This window comes from Microcebus murinus, chromosome 11, assembly GCF_040939455.1.
Source record: "Microcebus murinus isolate Inina chromosome 11, M.murinus_Inina_mat1.0, whole genome shotgun sequence".
NCBI classification, from domain to species: Eukaryota; Metazoa; Chordata; class Mammalia; order Primates; family Cheirogaleidae; genus Microcebus; species Microcebus murinus.
The window spans coordinates 90,938,108-90,956,666 of NC_134114.1; positions in this window are offsets into that span (position 1 = coordinate 90,938,108).

Here is an 18,559-nt window from a genome sequence, read left to right on the forward strand (position 1 = left end):
TGAGTTGGAGACAGTAGTTAGCACTTGCTGTATCCCTGGCATTATGCTAAATATTATATTCAAATTAATCTTAATTTCCACAAAATTTTGTGTATGTTCAATTTTCCAATGATAGAAGAAAGCAATATAATAGACCCATCACTTTTATGAATATTTGAATTTTTAAGGAAAACATCAGGGAAAAGAAAATTCTTACGCATAGAGGATCTTCAACAATGAAACTTTAGGCATCAGACAATATTTTTAGGGGAAGCATCTTTACATTCTATCTCAGTGCCATTATGTGTCGATTCCTAGTTCCTATCTTTATTCTATTCATGGCCAACTCTGATCCATATTTCTTTAATTTCAGTTAATTTTGAACTAATCCCATATCATAGTATCTACATATCAACCTACACTACATGGAGGTAAAATCAAAACAAAGCAAAAGTCTTTTGAGCACTACTTAGCCATTGCTAAAACATTTGTAAGTTCTGTGTAGATGGCAACTGTTATTTTTTCCAACTAAGGCAGGAACACAGCAAAACTGAACATCTTGAAAAAGATTTTTGCCCTTATGCACATTTATAGCTTAGCAGGTAACATGACCTAGAAAGGAGAAATAACATGGTCACTCAAGTCTGAAGTCTTGAAGCAATTTGAAAATTTTACCTTAACCCATTGTATTGGTCGCTAAATTCTACCTTTAAAAATTCTCTTGAATTTATCCTATTTCACTATTCCCACTTCTCTGCCTCCGTTCTGGCCCTAATAATCTCTTATGTGAATTAAAACAATAGCTTTCTAACAATAGCTTCCACCTGGAAAATAGACCCATTACCCCAAATATAATATGCATAGTGGCCCAGGTGCATGTGAGTTGTGAGACCTGACAGTCACACACATATTCAAGAGCAAAACTTCTGACCAGGTAAGAGGAAGGTAAGTTTGCAAAAGATTTTTATATATTTTCTAAAAAACTCTTTTATTATGAATTGTAATTTATGTATAGGAAAGTGTACAAAAAATTTTGAGCTAAATCAGCTATCCAAAGAAAACACTCAGGTAGCCAGCACCATGTGAAAGAATGGACTGTCACCAAACTCCCTTCCTGCCTCCTTTTAACCACAGCCCCCTTTTGCTCCCCAAGCATAGCCTGCTACCTTGATTTCTCCAACTATGGTTTCTTTATGCCTGTTTATGAGTTACATGTAAATACAGCAGACAGTGTATTATATCGAGAGTCTTTCACTCAACATTTTGTGTATATTTCACAGTTCCTTTGTCACACCACCATGGTCGACTTGGGTATGAATTGGGCTAACTGTTGCCTTTCCTCAGGCCTAAGAACATCGTACTCATTTAATAAGTTCCTATTCTTTTATTATTCTCTCTCCTACCAAATTCCATGATGACTCGGAAATTCACCAAGAGGCACTTTTGCTTTCCCCAAGGGTCCAGATGGGCAGGAGGCAGCCTGACAGAAGGTGCTGAGGAGGGAGGGTTGCGTGACCTGCTCCCCAGGGCAGGGCTGCTGCTTTCTAAAAGCTTTCACGAGGAGGACTCACTACCTGACCCTTCATTAACCGACTTTTAGGTGCTCTGCAAAGGCAATGACTTGTTGCCTTTGCTCCCATTTAAATGCTCTCATTTTGTTTTCATTTAAAAGCGAGGTAAAATGTTTTTGTCTGACTTTGGGAAAGCAACATAAAAACAACTTTCATGTTCCTCTAGGTAGAAAGGAATCTTCTCGGCCATTCAGAGTATTTATATAGTAGGTTTTCAATATGCATGGTACATTTATTCTTATAATCAGATAATTTTTCTAAGGAGATATATAATAGAGACAACAGAGAAATCTAAAACCTTCTGTCATATTTGAAATTTTAATTATTATTAAAAGGAATTAAGAGAATGTACAAAGATCCTTTATGATTATGATAGCCAACTAGTTTTTAAAAATTTCTTTTACCAAATGATCCAGTGACACTCTACAAAAAAGACACCTGCACTCGAATGTTTATAGCAGCACAATTTATAATCGCAAGGCTGTGGAAACAGCCCAAGTGCCCATCAATCCAAGAATGGATTAATGAAATGTGGTATATGTATACCATGGAGTACTATTCAGCTCTAAGAAACAATGGTGATATAGCACATCTTATATTTTCCTGGTTAGAGCTGGAACCCATACTACTAAGTGAAGTATCCCAAGAATGGAAAAACAAGCACCAGATATATTCTCCAGCAAACTGGTATTAACTGAGTAGCACCTAAGTGGACACATAGGTGCTACAGTAACAGGGTATTGGGGAGGTAGGAGGGGGGAGGGGGGCGGGTATATACATACATAATGAGTGAGATGTGCACCATCTGGGGGATGGTCATGATGGAGACTCAGACTTTTGGGGGGAGGGAGGGAAATGGGCATTTATTGAAACCTTAAAATCTATACCCCCATAATATGCCAAAATAAAAAAAAATTAAAAAAAAATTTCTTTTATCGTAATCTATAATATAAGATTATATGTTTGCATTATATTTATTAATATCTATTGCTGACATTTCACATGCCTGGCTATTTCAGGTTTCTGTATTTGTTCTCCAGATGTTCCCTTCCCAGCTTCCCCTTCAAGGCCATGTTCATGGGATGTGTTTTCTAGGGGAGCATCTCTAAACTCTAGTTGGGGAAGATGACCCTCCTTTATGCTCTCATAACACTCTATGTTTCTTTCTATCTTATCATTTAATTATATTATTTTGAAATCCTGTATATTTGTTTGTCTTACTAAACTTAAGCTCTGCAAGATCAGTTATCTTTTTCTATTCTTAGTGTATCCCATCATATTCCAATCACAGATCAGACACTTGAAAATTGTTTCTTGAATTGAGTTAGTGATTCCTTACCACTGAATATAATTGAACAAAGACCAAATAATTTTGTGATCTAGCACAGAGGTTCTCCAAGTGTGATCCCTGACCAACACCATAACTGCTACCTAGGAACTTGTTAGAAATTCTCCAGTTCCACCACTGACTTACTGAATGAGAAACTTTGGGGGCGGGCCCCAGTAGTCAATGTTTTAACAAATTCCTTTCAGATTATTCTCATACATATTAAAGTTTGAGACCCACTCATCTCTGATGGTTTGTTTGACCTTTGGATGAACCACAGAGTCTAAATGCCTTTTAACATGTCTTCTAATTCTGAAATCCCATGATCATATGAAAATTCCTGCAAATCCCATTTCTAAAATAACCTCATTTATTCTTCCTATATTTAAGTTTGAATCAAGTTTAGGAGGAAAAGCACCTCAAAAGTTGTTTTGTTTTCTCATTTTGTATTAGTTTAGTGGTCTGATAGAATTATCAGGAAGCAGACTGTTCGCTGGGCACCTTTACTGTCAGTAGAGATTAGACATTAGGTGAGTGGTTCAGAGCCAGATCCAAGCATCTCCAGTGTCCCTTCCTCTCATCCACAGCTTGTGCTTCCCTGCATAGTATGTACTTTCAGACTCCATTTGAAATAACTACGGCACAATTTCCGGGTCAAGAGACTTAGGCTGAGACAGCTACTTTCTAATTCCCTCGTAAAAACTCAACATTGCACCAGATTCTCAATAATTTACTTTATGCTGATTCCTTGAAAAAGCAACTCTCATTGTGAATGTTGATGTGGTTGCTTGTCTGTTTTATGATTGTTTTCCTATGTATGGAAAAAATCCAATTTAGTGCCAACCATTAATCATATCTCAGGCTGTTTGCACCTGAACATGAAAGGCATACATCTTAAGAAAAATCCATCATGATTACAGTGAAACACAAAAAGCCATAGTGTTAATATGATCAAGGACTTTCTGGACTTAAATTTGCAGACCAAAGTTATAATATATGACCCTTCACAAAGCTACATGGTCTCCAGGCACTTTAGTCATGAAAAATTCTACTGTGATATTACACTGTGTATCTTTAGTTGTATCTAACCTCTTGTTATTTGGCATATTATGAAAGATGCCTGGGGTCATGCCAACAATGAATATATCACTTTATCATTCTGTACTTCCTCTGTCTGCCATTAAATGGAATAAATAAATACACACATAATCTTTATGGTTATCATACCAACTCATCTTTTAAATTTTCTTTTATTGTAATTTATAATATCAAATTATATCCTTACAACCTCTGTTGCCTACACATACTGCTAAGAGGAACTTAGATAATAAACTTCATAAATACAGTATCTTATCTTGTGGAATATATTCAAAGACCCTTAGTGGATGCCTCAAACTGAGGATAATACTAAACCTGATTTCCCTCAGTTGGAACAAGTTTCTGTTCATGTTTTCCATTCACAAATTAATGGTTTTTTCATTTTAACTAAGCATGAATTGCTATCATGCATCATGGCCATAACTTTTGCAGTTTTAGGTGCGACAGCAAAACTAGCACAGATTTCTTTTTCCTTCTTTACAGTTTCACAGATAGATGATATTCTTTCTGTGATCTAAGCAACCTCAGCATATGATGTTTTTCTTTAAGTCAAGAACTTTCACCTTATCATCTAAAGGAAGGACTTTATGGTTTCTCTTTGGCATATCTGAATAGCTGGTATCACTATTTTTGTGCTTTGGGGTCATTGTTAAGCAAACTAAGGGTTACTTGAATGTAAGAACTGCTATACCGTGAAGTCGACCTGATAACCAAGAAGCCTGCTAAGTGAGTAAGGGGCAGGTAGGTAGCATCTAAGCACGGATTTACTGGACAAAGGGATGATTCACATCATGGCCTAGATGGAACAGAATGGAGCTAGATTTCATCATGCTGCTATGAATAGCATACAATTTAAAACTTATGAATTGTTTATTTCTGGAATTTTGCATTTAATATTTTCAGACTGTAGTTGACTGTGGGATTACCATATAAGCACATAGCATGTATTGTTTCTGGGATTATATATCAAAATAAAGCATGCTGTCTTTTATATCCCAAGGAGTATATCTTTAGTTTAACTTATCTAAATTTGCAAAGCACTTTCTATGTGCAGGCACTATGAGGACACCAGAAATACTTAGACAGTGGGAGCCAGGTCTTGTAAATGGCCAGTTTCTCCTTTGTCTTTACTTGATCTTCCTTGTGCATATCTGTGTCCTGATCTCCTCTTGACAGCAGGGCAGTTAGATTGGATTAGAGCTCATCCTAAAGATTTCATTGTAACTTAATTACCTTTTTAAAAACCTTATCTCCAAATATAGTTATATTTTGGTGTACTGGGGGTTAGAACTTCAACATGCAAATTTTCATAGTTCTATCACCTCTGAAGTCTTCTACTCTGATACACTAAACTCTCACTGTAAATTTGTGTCTCTTCAGTTCCATTCCTAAGACTATGAAGATCTCCAGTGTTGGCTTCTTATTCTTTAGAACCATCATTTCTTCATAACTTTACATATTTTCCACCCACCCAAATCTTCATTATAACTTTAACCACCAAAATGCCAGTAGCCTTAACATTAAGCTCCAAAGTCTTTTTCAACCTTCTATCCTATGAATCATTCACTGAGCCACAAATTCGCCTGAAGAAATCACCCAAATATGAAAGTTAGTGCCACAGTGACGTCATAGTTTACAGCCTCAGTTGACTTGGGTCCATAGTGCTATTTAGCAATCTTTTTATTCATTAGATCTCTTATCTGTTCCCTGTCATAACCCTCTTTAAAGACTCCAAGTCCCTTCTATCTCAAGGTACAACTTCACCTCTTTTAAATGGAAATGAGCTATTGAGTTTCTTAACTTTCTTTCCATGTGGGTATATTTCATCATATTATAAATTCATTTATTTACATTTATTACATTTATTCATTTATCTACATTAAAATTCATTTATTTACATTTACTCTTATCTCTTACCTCTAAATTCAAAAGAAGACTATACCCTTCCCTTTAAGGCAAATAAATCAATCCTCTCCTATTCTTTTTATTTTTTTTCTTTTTATGAGACAGCACCCTGGGTAGACTGCAGTGGTGTCATTGTATAATAGCTCACTAAAACCCCAAACTCCTGGGGTTAAATGATCCTCCTTCCTCAGCCTCCTGAGTAGCTGGGACTATAGGCACCCACTACCACAACTGGGTAGTGGGGTCTCACTCTCTTGTTCAGGCTGGTCTCGAACTCCTGATCTCACGTGATCCTCCTGCCTTGGCCTCCCAAAGTGGTAGTATTGCAGGCATGAGCCACTGCAACTGGCCTAATCCTCGCCTATTCTTTATTTATTCTTAGCGTTATCTTTAAGTTTATCCTTAACTTTATCAATTTTTGACTTCTTTAGCTTTTGTTTCTTTACTGATTCTTTCTTACCTGCATAGAAAGTTATATAGTAGAATATGAGTATACTCAAGTAGTATACTCATGTGTTGCTTAATGACAGGGGTGTATTTTGAAAAGTGTGTCATTAGGTGATGTTGTCTATAGGTGATTTTGTCATTGTGTGAATATCATAGAGTGTACTTACATAAACTTTGATGGTATAGCCTACTACACACCTACACAATATCGAAAAAGATACACACTTACCCTGAATGGATTTCAAGTTGCTCTGGGTGAGTCAGTGAGTGAGTGGTGAGTGAATGTGAAGGCCTAGCACATTATACTACTGTAGACTTTATAAACACTGTGCTCTTAGGCTACACTAAGTTTATAAAGAAATTTTTTCTTTATTCAATAACAAATTAACCTTAGCTTACTCTAACTTTTTTGTGTTATCAATTCTTTAATTTTTTAAAACTTTTGACTGTTTTGTAACAACACAGCTCAAAACACAAACCTATTGTACAGCTGTACAAAGGTATTTTCTTTATATCCTTATTCTATAAGCTTTTTTCTATTTAAACATTTTTTAATTTATTTTTTAAACTGTTTGATAAAAAGTAACATACAAACCCACACATTGGCCTAGGCTTTCACAGGGTCAGGATCATCCATATCACTGTCTTCTACCTCCACATCTTGTCCCACTGGAAGGTCTTCAGGGGCATGACACACATGGAGCTGTCATCTCCTAGGGTAATGGACCTTCTTCTGGAATACCTCCTGAAGGACCTGCTTGAGGTGATTTTACAGACAAATATATATATGTGTGTGCGTGTGTGTGTGTGTGTGTGTAGAAGGAGTACACTCTAACAACAAAAAGTGTAGTATAGTAAACACATAAATAGTCATTTATTAGCATTATCAAGTATTATGTACTGTACATAATTATATGTGGTATAATTTTGTGACTGTCAGCACAATAGGTCTTTTTACATCAGCATCACCACAAACACATAGTAATGCGTTGTGCTACGATAGTGTGATGGCTACAACATCACTAGGTGATAGAAATGTTTCAGCTCTATTGGAATCTTATGGAACCACCCCTGTATATGTGGTCCCTTGATCAAAATGTTGTTATGCAGTGTATAACACAAACTTCAACAAATGTAAGACTTCTCATTCTTTTGTATTTATTACCTAAAAACACAAAAATTCTTATTCTTTTATCTTTATTATCTGAGTTTTTAGATCCAAGCTTCTCTCAAAAGCAGCCTTTGTTTTTTGTCCCCTTTTTCTCACTTTCTAAGTACTTTTCCACTCATATCTTCTGATTTCTGTTCCCATTGTCCCACTGAACTTGATTTTGCCAAATTATAATACCATTGATCACTTTGAGACTAAAAATAATGAATACTTTTACAATTCCTTACCTTAAATGTCTTTCCTAGACTTTGCCCAACTCCTATTTAAACTTTGAGTCTCAGCTTAAGGGCCATGAAAAACTCCTCTTACTTTCTTGCTAAATTAATTCTTAGTCTGTCTCCCCAAATATCCTATGCATATTTGTGTCATTATACAGTGTCATCTTCAACTTTGTAAGCTTTTTGCTCAGAGCTTGGAACAATGTGTGGTGAATTGCAAGAGTTAAGTGAATACTTGCTAAATAAATAAAAGCTCCATATTTTCACTGAGGAAAGCATGCCTTAAGCATTTAATAACACATATGTATATAAATAAATACATATAAGTATATGCACATACAGCATATTATACATTATATAATGTGTGTATATATATTACATATATAACTTTTGCCATTTCTGCCATTGAAGAAACATATAGGAGGCATTATGTATCTAAAATGCTCCCAAAATTAGAATCAATTGATCTTTTTAAATTTCTTTGTAATTTAATTATATGCTGTAAATAACTGAACAATATTATTTTAAAACAATTGTTTCTATAAACCTCATTATAGTTTCAAGTGAGGGTTTTTTTGCATGGGAAACAATAAATACAATATAATGTTGTATGAGAAACAATAGCAGTAAAATGTGGCAAAGGTAGCAGAAGATTGGCAATTTGGATAAGCTGCAGTCTTGCTCTTCTCCAACACCCAACTTTATAACAAAGAGCATGACTAAGCAAGCATAAAGGAAGGACTGTGAATATAAGGTTATTTATCATAAAAGTCAATCCTTATGATTGCTTTCCTTAATAAAATGTTTAGTCACATAATGAAATATGAATAAATACAAAATGAATGTTCCATTTCAAAGAATGTCTATAGGGCTTGTGGGAATAATGTAACAGATAGACATAATTAATGTGATAGCTCTTGAATAACTCAAACTTGGATATAGCAGACAATTGTAGGGAAAAGGTTTTAGCTCAGTTGTGGTTTATGTATCAAATGGGGCTTAGAGAAATGAATGTTTCACAGTGGAAAGTGAAAAACAAGACTCTGACCGTGATTAAATAAGTGAGTCCAACCAGCTATCTTCATAAAAATATTTTTTAACATTGTAAAGAAAGAGTCAAGACATTTTAAATTCAGTAATTCTTTATTATTTACATCCTTAAGTATGGCATATTTTTCCTGCTTCTTAGAGGACATCTGTAATTTTTAATTTTGTAAAAATTAATTTCGGTTTTAACTAATTTAGCTAGGAAATACAAACATATTTTTCGAGAGAAATCCAAGATATAATCGGGAGAACCTTATTATTACTCCTATGATCTCAGTGAAATAGAAGATCATAGGGAAACTGGGGAGCAGAATAGTGACAAAATTTTCTTGAAGCCAACTAGGATCAGTGTCCTGAGCTGATGGAAAGTCGTCATTCAGGACTTCTCGGTAAGAAGCAAGCTTCACAAGCTTAGTGGTTTAGCATTGGTGGCCATGAGCACATTTGAATCATTCGGATTAAACTTGGTTGCTTCCTTAGTGGTACATTAATCCTGTGGCATGGTGGCAACCTCCTATGTCTCCTCTTACATGCTATTCTAGGAGTTGGGAATTTTGTTAGGGAACTGTATTTTGGAGCTCAGCATTTCTTATCTGGGCTACTTTCCGTTTCAACTTGCCTATAGTAAATACTGAAGAATCCTCCTCATTATGAGCAAATCACTAAACTCTCCATGAAATGAAAGCTTAAAAATAATCATAAAATGTTCAAATAAATGTATTCCTTGCTCTATTTCTTAGGTATGCATGTTCCTTATTTTTTATCCTGTTCTCATCAGTCTTCATTTTAATCCTGACTGAAGTTTTTACTTTGGTTTAAGAAGTGAGAAGGAAGTCAGGGGGCAGGAATTGGTAAGAAAGAAGGCCTGTCTTCTATAACTTTATAGATTCCAGTCTTTTAAAATCCCTCATATTTAACATAAACAATGAAGCATTCTTTAGGACAGCAACTTCTCATTTGGAGTTTTACAAGAAAGAAACTTAATGCAATTTCAAGAGAATGGGCTTGACATTATATTACTTGTATTGTACAAATAGTATGCAATCATCTCACTAGTATTTAACACCATACACAAAACCCCTGAGAGGTTGGTACTGATAGTGTCTCCATAAAACAATTGGAGCAGCTGAATCTGAGTGGGATATATGAACTTGTCCATGGTTTCTTAGCTCTTTAGCAGCAGAATTGGTACTCAAACCTGAGTTAGCTTGCTTTTTAAAATCACATATGTTTCCAAAATCTGGATATTCATGTACTTTCTCAGATTTCAGAAGCTTTCAGACATTATTATTATTATTATTATTATTTTTTGAGACAGAGTCTCGCTTTGTTGCCCAGGCTAGAGTGAGTGCCATGGCGTCAGCCTAGCTCACAGCAACCTCAAACTCCTGGGCTCGAGCGATCCTTCTGCCTCAGCCTCCCAGGTAGCTGGGACTACAGGCATGCGCCACCATGCCCAGCTAATTTTTTATATATATATCAGTTGGCCAATTAATTTCTTTCTATTTATAGTAGAGACAGGGTCTCGCTCTTGCTCAGGCTGGTTTTGAACTCCTGACCTTGAGCAATCCGCCCGCCTCGGCCTCCCAAGAGCTAGGATTACAGGCGTGAGCCACAGCGCCCGGCCTTATTATTTTTTTTTAAATAAGGTTTCTGGTTCTTTTTATTTCTCTTCTCCTCTGAAACTCTCGTTATATGTATATTGGTTGGTTTGATGGTATCCCAAAAGTTGCTTAAGATGTTTTTTTCATTCTTTCCTTTTTCTTTTTTTTAAAATTTTTTAAAATTTCACACACACACACACACACACACACACACACACACACACACACACGTTTAATTTTTTTTCCAAGAAAGTACCAGGTGAAATTCTTTTCTTCTTTTTGATATTCTGACTGAATGATTTTCAGTGACCTGTCTTTGAGTTCATGGATTCTTTTTTTCTCCTTGATCTAATCTGCATTTGAACCCTTCTTTTGAATCTAATTCTTTTATTTGGAACATATTTCTTTGCTTCTTCATTTTTCTTAACTTTCTGTGTTGGTGTCTGTGTATTAGATAAAACATCCACTTTTCCCAGTTTTCATGGTCCTTGTACAGAGGAAGACACTGTCCAATCAGCCTGGCCAGAGACCCTGGGGACCTCTCACAACTTTATGCTAGTCCAATGTCATCTTTGTTCTTTGCAGTCCCCCTGTGTCAAGTATGCCAGGTCCCTTCAGCTTCAGAGACAGGCAATTAGAAGCCAGATCCTTGGCCAGAAAAGTTGGGATGGTAAATGTGTGGTCCAAAACCTTTGCTCCTCAGAGAGAAGCTGGGATTTAGGAAATCCCTCCTGATCCTATGGCACCGTGCCAGGATCAGGCATTATGGTGAGAATATCTCTCAGTTTTTCTTATCAGTTTCAGTATGGGTAATTTTGCACTCACCTGGGGTTCAGGAGTCTCTAACTCTAACAAATTGCTGGGTTTCTTGCAATGGGAATTGATTTGTGTGATGCCATGGGTCAGTGTGTTTATGGGGGGTGGGGAGGAAGGAGAATCCAGAGCTTTCTATTTCATTGTCTTGCTAATGTTACTCTCACATCTGTTTTTAATTGCCATGCCACACTGCATATTAGTGATCACTGAGGTGATTCACAGTTTAACTCATTTGATCAGTAATCCAAATTCACTACTGGGTTAAGCAAAGCAACTGACTTCTTGAGTTTCAATTTTCTAGTCTGGAAAAGGTATATAATGGAATAGACACATAGGGTTGTTTTTAGGGTTAAAGTTGTTAATAGATATGAAATAGGTAGCTCATTTTCTGAAACAAAGTTCATGCTCAAGAAATTTTATTCTCTTCCTCTTTAGCCACTTACCTGTCCAATCTGTAACCCATATTGGCTCAAATTTTGTGCAACTCAAGGCAGATAAACCTTATGGTCATGACTAATCTTTATTCCTCCCATTTAAAAAGATTTAAAACAATTATTGAGGATTTTTGTACAAAGAAATCTTTGGCATGCAAAGTGTTGTGGAATCATAGAGAAGGAATGACCTTTTGTGCCTGGGGCTAGGAGGCAAAGAAAGAAATTTGGGAAGGTCTCATGGAGCAGATTACACTTTGGACTGAGCCTTAAAGAACGAGTACAAAAAGAAAAAGTGGAGAAGGAAGCAACTGCATTGTATGCCATGGAAACTACAGGAGCAGAGGCGAACAATGTACTATGGATTGGTGCGTCAGATGAACAGGCAGCACCTAGGCGTGGTTTCAAGGTAAGAGGCAGGGAGGAATGCAGCAAAAGATGGTAGTCTTATGGCAGGAGAGAACTTCATCTCTGAGCATCTTGACTGCTTTGAAAACTAGGGTTGATTGTTTCATTTAGATTATACTGTATAGCCAGTAAATGTTTTTCATTTTGATTGTTTCTGAGTAGCAAAACTATTCTGAATTGTTTTAGCCTTGATCTTATCTATTACTAAGAAATCATTTGTTTCATTAAATGTAGCATTGCCTAAACTTATTAAATAACACCAATGGTCTAAAAGATAATGCATGTTGAATAATAATCAACTAGCTTTTTTTTTTTTTTTAACCTGGCTGTGTAAAGCCTTGTGGAGGTCATTTGCTGTTTTTGGAGCCAACAAATTTAATACTGTTATGTGTATTATTCCACTCTCTTTAAAGTTTGGCCATATCAGCCTTATAAATACAGTATACAGAGAACTCTTAGAAGAAATGTTGTAAAATTTTCCATTTCATAACACTTGAAAACTGCTTAGTTTGACCAATTTATCAAATACCCCTAAAAAAGACTTCCTGACACTAAGAACTGCTTTTCAATCATTTAACTGTCATAGTTCATGAAGCTATATGTGAATCAAATACTTTAAAATATTTATTAACTTGAAATATTAGTATACCTTCTCAAGATTTCTCACCTGAGTTAAATGAGAACATGGGGTGCTGGGGTTTATAAGGATACATATCTAACGCAAAACCTTAAAGGGAGAGAATAAAAACCAGATGCTCAGAAATGGTAATTTCATTTATCTAGGGCAAATATTGCATTATGTAACTAATTAAAATAGTTCATAGATGTTGCATTTCACTAAAAGCAAATGTAATTTTTTTTCCTTTGTTGAAATAAAAGCAGACTCTGAAGTCTGGTCTCTGTTCTGTAAGCATTTGTAGCTCAGGATATTTAAACGATGCTCTTGGGGTCCAGCCTTTTCTGCTGAAGAAATTTGAAATCAAACAAGTGACTATTAATTCAAGTGCTCAATTTCCAGCTTGCTTTCATATAGACAATGAATTTTCTAGGCCACACAATAATCAATTTTATACAGCTTTGCCTTATGCAGTATTCATTCTTTTAATCATCAAGTTTATGCTGGTAAATTTATTTTGTGAGAGTGGGTACTCCTTGGTGCTCTATTTTCTTACTTTTTTTTGTCCTGGTAGTAACAGAACAGTTGACTGTTTATTAAATGTCTCATAAGTGCATTGGAGTGATTATGAACTTATGTTACTCTCATAAGCACATCACTTATTAATAAAAATTATGGTTTTTATAGTTTGGCTCTCACTTTGTAATATGTGTCCACTTTTAGTTATATATATATATATATATATATATATATATATATATATATATATATATATACATGCATACCTAATGTACTTTTTTCCAGCCTATCTCTATACCCAAACTCTTCTGATGATCAATTAAACTATTTTAATTGTTATAGTGAAGAGACAAAAAATGCTTTTAGATTAAAGATAGTCAATCTATGAAAATATAATGCTAATACATATTATCTAACATTCCTTTAGTTGCCCCTTATTTGTAAAACAAATCCTGGCCTAGAAAAGGTATTTTAAGATGATAAAGAGCATAGAAAAATATTTGGAAAGATGCACACCAAATTCTTATTATACAGATTATGTCTGAGGAAGTGGAGGCTGCTGATGGGAAAATTCTTTATTTCTTTTTATTTTCTATGTTCATGCCTACTTTTGGAATGGAAAAAGTCATTATAATGTGGTATGGGTCAATATTTACACAAGTAGAAATTATAAGAATTGTGTGTACTGAAAACTGTAAAATGTTAATGAAGGAAATTAAAGAAGACACAAATAAATGTAAAGATGCCCCGTGTTCATGTATTAGAAGAATTAATATTGTTAAAATGTCCATAATAATCAAAGTGATCTACAGATTCAATGTAATCCCTTGGGGGCCAGCAGTGGACCTGGGGTGCCTGCTTTGGGTCCTCCCTGCCCACCATCCTTTTGTGGAGCCACACACCAGTAGGACAGACAATCAGGCTGGACACCATGGCCCCCACGCTTGAGTGGGTTACTGGGGACTCAGGAGGCAGGTCTGGAAGTTGGACTCAGTGGTGAGGAAGCCCATGTGGACAGGACTGATAGGAAAACACAGCGGGGGGAATGAGATGAGGCAAGGTGGGAGAGCACTCATCCTTCTGACAAGAAAACTGCCCTGTTGGATTATGGTGGATCATCTGGTGAGGAAGAGCCTGCCCTGGAGAGCCCAAGCAACCAGACATGGCAAAATAAGGCAGTCAGGCTCATTCCACCCAGAGACTCCTGGAATTGATAAATTCAGCAAAGTCTCAGATAATAAAATCAATGTACACAAATCAGTAGCATTCCTATATATGAATAACAGTCAAGCTGAGAGTCAAATCAAAGAGTCAATTCCATACTCAGTAACTACAAAGAAAATAAAATACCTAGGAATATACTTAACCAAGGAGGTGAAAGATCTCTAAAAGAGAACTATGATGCACTTAGAAAATAAATTGCAGATGATACAAACAAATGAAAAACCATATCATGCTCATGGATCAGCAGAATCAACATTGTTAATATGTCCATAGTATACTCAAAGTGATTACAGATTTAATGTAATCCCTATCAAAATATCAATGTCATATTTCACAGATTTAGAAAAAATAACTGTACACTTCATTTGGAAACAGAAAAGAGCCCAAATTTCCAAAACAATCTTACACAAAAGGAAAAAATCTGGAGGCATCACATTACCAGACTTCAAACTATACTACAAGGCTATAGTAATTAAAACAGCACGTAATTGGCACAAAAATAGATCATTGGAAAAGAACAGGAAACTCAGATGTAAAGCCATCCACATATAGCCAACTGATCTTTGACAAAGCAGACAACAATATACACAGGGGAAAAGAAGTCCTAATCAATAAAGGGTGCTGAGAAAATTGGATAGTACATGCAGAAGAATGAAACAGGATCCATATCTCTTACCACTCACAAAAAATAATTCAAGATGGAAAAAAAGACTTAAATGTAAGGCATGAAACCATATGAATTCTAGAAGAAAATTTGGAAAAACTCTTCTAGATATCGGCCTAGGCAAAGAATTTACGAAGCAGTCCCTAAGGGCAATGACAACAACAACAAAAATAAATAAATGGGACTTGATTAAATTAAAAAGCTTCTTCACAGCCGGGGAAATAATCAACAGAACAAATAGACAAACTAAAGAATGGGAGAAAATATTTGCAAGCTATACATACCATAACTGGCTAATAAGCAGAATCTACAAAGAAGTCAAACAAATTAGTAAGTAAAATCAAATGACCTGATCAAAAAGTGGGCAAAAGACATGAACAGAAGCTTTTCAAAAGAAGATAGACAAATGGCTAACAAACATTAAAAAATGTTCAATGTCACTAAGCATCAGGAGAATGCAAATTAAACATCATTGAGTTATCACCTTACCCCTGTTAGAATGACTTTTATTAAAAAGTCCAAAATAATAGCTGCTGGTGTGGATGCAGAGAGAAAAGAATGCTTATACACTCCTGGTGGGACTGAAAATTAGTACAAACTCTGGGAAACAGTATGAAGATACCTCAAAGTACTAAAAGTAGACCTACCATTTGACCTTGCAATGTCACTACTGGGTATTTACCAAAGGAAAAGAAGTCATTTTTATCAAAAAGACACAATGTTTATTGCAGCACAGTTCACAATTACAATGATGTGGAATCAACCCAAATGCCCATCAATTCATGAGTGGATAAGCAAAGTGTGCTACCTGTATACCATGGAATACTACTCAGCCATGAAGAAGGATTTAATGTTTTTGCAGCAATTTTGTGTAATTGGAGACCATTATCTTAAGCGAAGTATCTAAAGAATCGAAAAACAAAGACCACAATTTCTCACTATTAAATTAGAAATAACGTATGCACAGAGGGGAGTAAAACTCAATGGCAATCAAGCAGGCACTATCGGGGAGGTGGGGATGGGTACAATTAACACTACTTGGGTGATGGGCACACTTATAACCATGACTCAAGCATTATAGAACTGATCAATGTAACCAAAACTATTTGTATCCCCATAATACCTTGAAATAAAACAGTGGCTAAATATATAAATTTGATCATTTGTAAATTAAATTTAAAATGTGTCTGGAAAATGGTTGGTAAAATGGGAATTTCGAAATTAGAAAAATTCATAGATTTCAGTGTGGATTAATGATTTAATTGGATTAGCGAGCATTGGAATCTTACACATCCTACGTAGTTACATGCAATAAAAATTAAAGTTAAAAGAGAATCTATAGCATAAATGAGCCTATGTGTCCTTGACAAAGCAAAAGAAAAAAAAAGTGATTGCTTCTCTTGTACTTGATATGGTTCACAAAAGGCTTAAGACATGTCTTTCTCTTATAGTACTTCCCCTTTTCTGAAGACTGCCTGTTAAAACAATTGCCACTGGTGCCTATTATTGTGGTATGTTTTTAGCAATATGTTTATCCAGCTGGGTAAAAGCAGTATCAGAATAATCAAAGGCTCATATTAAAGAAAAACACCTTATGTATCACATTAATTACTTCATTAGTTAAATCTAGAGATATCAGTGATGACTAAATGGATGTTGGAATCAAGAATGCTTATTGTTAATAATTAAATTAGCTGTATTTGCCGTCCTGACCATCCATGATTTGAAAGTCGGGTTATGGGTCTCCACAGCAGTTGCTGAGGCAATGAGTCTAGGCTGCCCTTTTTGTTTTCACTGGGCATTTGCTTCTTAAATATCATAGCATTTACAGCAGGGAGTGCTTCCTGGTGTAATATATGGAGAAAGTAATAGATGATTGCAGGATTAATGGCTAGAAAAAATTAAAATGACACTACTAAACTCTGTCTTTTCAGGGAGAGAACTCCAATTAAGCCACATTTCTTTTCCATTATCACTCTACTGCCAATTAAAGTCTGATGTATTTTGTCAGTTTTATACAGATGAAGCTTTTAGTCTTTAATATACTCAAGAATTTACATTTTGGCAGAAATATAAAGGGCTCTGTCATTTAATTTTTATATGCCTATAAAAGACTCCACTCCTTCCTTCCCTTTCCTACTTTGCAGCTTCTCTCATTGTCACTGAAGATTTCAAAAAAATGCCTTTTATTGTCATAGCAATGTGATGCTTGTTAACACTTAACATTTCCTTTTTCTCAGAATGAAATTATGTAAGGAAGAAAAATTCAGAATAGTTAAACAGAGAGTACATAGCATACCAATCAGATTCTAATTTATGTATCTTTTTAGGCATTACAGTTTTGTGTGGATCAAGAGTAAGGCAAAGTTGCCTTCAGTCTATACTCTTCAAGGCACTGGAAACTTGGAAGGATAGATAAATTACTGGAGACCAGTATATTTGTTTAATATTTATCTCCAATACTGGGAGAACAGCTTTTAGGGGAATACAGATAGTAGTGAAAATATGAAGAGAGACTTCTTTTGGAATTATGGATGGATTTAACTTAATTTTAGAAAAAGAGAGGTAGCATAGCATGGCATGTTGGAAAGAAGTGTTTTCTGGAACCAGGGAGTCCTGGGTTTGAATCTCAGCTCTATATCCTACTAAATGGGAGGTGTTATTTATTCTCTACAAGTTATCAGTGTCCTTATCTTTTATATGAGGTCAATAATATGTAGTCAGGATTTTCTCCAAAAATTACAAGGAATTCTTAGAAAGCACCAATCACAGTGGAACAAATATCAGATATTCTGTGAGTGCTAAATTGTTAATGTTGACGTTATGGTTGTCTTTCTATTGTTTTATTAGTTGAGTTATTCCCAGTATCAGGTGTTTCCCTAGTTATTCCTAGAGGAACAAGCATGTGGGTTCTCAGAAAGACATTTCTACTGATCTTCATATCAAAATTTTAAGCTTCTCATTAAGAAAGCTCTTGGAAAAAATAACGCATTATAAAACCAAAGATAAATGATTATTTACATCTCTATTCTCCTTGTACCATGATATCTTTCTATCCTCAAGTTAATGATGTAGATAATAAAAATTTACTATGAAAGACAAAATAGAGTACATCAATTCTATACTCAGTTTTTTATGAGAATGGTAGCAGAAGTTAAATATATGAATGTATTACCTTAATATTTGAAAATGAACTATTTAATATTTAATTCTTCTGTTAATAAAACAGATACAAAACTTTGAAACTACTTACAGGTGTGTGGTCATTTTTGTTGTTTGTTTTCCTGTTATTGTTTTCAAATGAAAACCTTTGTCCATAAAAGTCAGTCACAGAATATTATAGTTTTGGCATACCACAAATATTGGATATTACTTAGTTCTTTGGTAAATGTTGTAAATGCTCCTGTCACCACAGATTATTCATTCATTTATTTACATTAGCACACATTTTTATTAACTGCCTCATTTAAAAAGAAACCCTCTCTTGAACCCACATTTTCCTCCAGCTATGGTC